The sequence below is a fragment of the Gekko japonicus genome, unplaced genomic scaffold (genome assembly GCF_001447785.1).
Source record: "Gekko japonicus isolate JY-2015 unplaced genomic scaffold, Gekko_japonicus_V1.1 scaffold318, whole genome shotgun sequence".
NCBI lineage: Eukaryota > Metazoa > Chordata > Lepidosauria > Squamata > Gekkonidae > Gekko > Gekko japonicus.
In genome coordinates, this window is record NW_015167541.1 from 415,388 (window position 1) to 418,407 (window position 3,020).

Consider the following 3,020-nt stretch of genomic DNA (forward strand, 5'->3'; position numbering starts at 1 on the left):
CCCGGGCCCGCTCGCCCTTCTCCATCGAGAGCATCATCGGCCGCAGCCTCAGCCCCGCCGCCGCCGCCAGCAGCTGCGCCTCCCAGGCCGCCGTCCTGCCCGTCCTGGCCCGCTCCCTCCTCGCCTCCTCGCCGGCCCCCGCCGCAGCCGCCACTTCTGCCGCCGCCGCCGCCTCTCTGGGAGGGACTCTGCCGCCCCAAGGGACAGCCCTGGCCGCCGTCGAGAACTTTACGGCTCGGATTTCCAATTGTTAGCTGCCTTGCCGAAGGTAGGATCCGGGCGCTCCCCTTCTCTCCCTCCCTCTGGCACTTGCTTGCAAGGAATGAACGCTTGTCTTAGACAGACAGACGGGGGGGTGTTGATATGTATGCCCCCCCCCCCGGGTTTCGGTCCCTCTATTTTTGCGGAGCCATTTCTCTGTGCTGCACGGACCGAAAGACGCGCGGCCAAAGAGGGGCCCTTCTCGCGTTCCTTTTTCACATATACACATAACCCTCTCTGGCCCCTTCGGAAGTTCTCGGGCTCAGTGCTCCGAACAGCAACCGCAAAGTAAAAAAGGCCTCCCAGAAATACACTGTAATGACGACCGAGGGGAAGCAATCGAACAAAAATGTATCTCGAGGAAGAACAGCCAAGCGACCTGCTTTCCTGCGATGTAGTTCTTATGTATTTTTATATGCGAAATGATTAACATTGTTTACACAGAGAAGAGTCGAGATTATCATTTCTTATTTTAACCTGTGTTGTTGTTTTTTTATCAGAATAGGCTTGGAGGTGCTTTTTTTTAAATTTTGTACTTTATACATATTCTTTACCAGGAATATTGTTAAGATTACTGGCAAGTGTATTGTTACCATTCTTATTTGTAACAACACTTTTTTTTACATATTTTCAAAAATAAAGCCATTAATTTGCGACAGAACAAGCACAGCCACTGGCATTAGGTCTTCAGATGTTTACAGTGCAATCCTAAAGCCTGTTTCCAGGGAGAAAAAACCCCTAGACTAGACTTCAGTGGCCTTCTGATTCTGTCCAGGATTGCGCTGCCAGTGCCCCCGTCGCGCGCCCCCCACTCCCAATACTTGCGTTACTTTAGTAATACTTGTCCTGACGGATCGCGTTGGGCCTACTGTCGAAACGCAGCACCGCAAACTGCTCCCTGACCCCCCCAGCTAAGGAATAGACTGGCAGACTTGCCCACAGTGTAGCACAACTGAAGACTCTACATTTAAGCCAGTTTGATCCCCTTAGGAAGCAACTTCGTCTTCTCTGCAATGCGATGTCTCCCTAAGTAGCTCAGGATCGCGGCCATCTTGAAAGTCCGGCTGGCGTCCCGGGCCTTCGCCGCCCGAGTCCAGTGTGACGTCCACCGGCTTAAATCTTTCACTCTGCTTCACCTTCACCAGCACAGGCATGAAGGACATCAGAACTTTAATGCTGTGTCCTTCGATGAAAATATTATTTTCAAGCCTTTGCAAATTTAAAACAAAAAATATATTAAAACAGAGGAAGGACTAACCAAAGAAGACCGGTGATGGATCATTTCAGCTTTCTATTGGCCGCGATGTTTTATAAAAACAACTTTTTGTATCTGAAACAAATAAATTTAGATTATTTTGAGAAATTTGAAGTGTACTTTAGATTGAAATCGCATCATACTTGTCTATGAATTCTTTTTGGGAAGGGCGTGTTTGTGTTTTTAGATTTTTAAGGAAGGTAAGGCTAACTTTCCACGTGTTTATACTAGGCCTAGGCCCAAGATCAATGTGCACACCCTCATTATTTTAAATCCACATAAATAGGAAGTTATATTAATATGCAGAGTAGTATTGAATGTTACTTTTCAATATGTAAAAAGGGGTTAGAAAATTTTGCGACTGTCTTGAATTACTGAAACATTACATATATAGCATACCATAGATTGATAGATTGATAGACTGATAGATTGATAGATTGATAGCATACCGTGTGTGTGTGTGCACATATACACCATATACAAGGTTACTGGTGTTTGAGTAGAAGGCCCCAATCTACCTGACATTAAGTCCGAAGTCCCAACTCCAATGAAACCATTTTTTCGAAAGCCAATTTGTTAACGTGAGGTGATAATTCCCCCACTGCCAAAAATGTCGAGGATTCATCAAGGGACAGGGTTTGTTTGTTTGTTCGTTTGTTTTTAAGTGTCAAACGATGTTATTAATTCACAGACTTCTGCCCTCTGAAATCTGTAAATGGTGTTAGGAAGTCATTTCAAGCGGATTTGCGCCTAGGAATGCAGAGCCACAAACTTGCGAAGTGATCAAATGGAGTCTCCGCTGAAATATGCCCCCTAAAAGTAAAGGAGAAGGTTTTGCAACTTCCTTCGAGATCTGAGCATCTTGATCCCGCGGTTAAAATAAAACTACCCCATATATCCCAGCCGTCTCCCTTTCTCCCCTCCCCCCCCCAAAAAAAAGCCCTCTGGGGACCTGTTGCCCTTGAGTCTACCAGGAGTCCTGCCCCAGAGGGGGGTGTGCCGCCTCGCCGGTGCCTTGTTCCCAGGCAGGTGCAGCTGAAGCCTCCTTCGGCCCAGGAGGTTCTGGCCAGCCGGAGGAGGAAATGCGGGGCGGGGGCCCGAGACAGAACCGCCGCAGCCGCCGCCACGCCTGCCGGTCACCGGACTGAGACGCCGACGGAGCCCCCTTTGCCTTTTCACCTCGCTAAAAGGGTGCGGCTGCCGGGAAGGAGCCGGCTGGTTGCCCGGCAGGGGCGCGGGACTTGGGCGGCTGGATTCGGAACCCGGTTGCTGGGCCGCGCGCTGGGTCAGGGGGTGCAGGACGCGCGGGGGGGGGCGGCTTTGGACCTCCTCGTGGGCAGTGAAACCGCTCGGGAATGGACGCTGGACTTCGGGAGGAAGAACCTGGCCGGACTGCCGGGCCCCCCTCCCCCCCTCCCTCCCTCCCTCCCTCCCCTTGGCCAGGCCCCGAGTGCCCCTGACGGAGTGCCCGGCCTGGCGCCCCCTTCCAGAGGTGCGGCCCTTG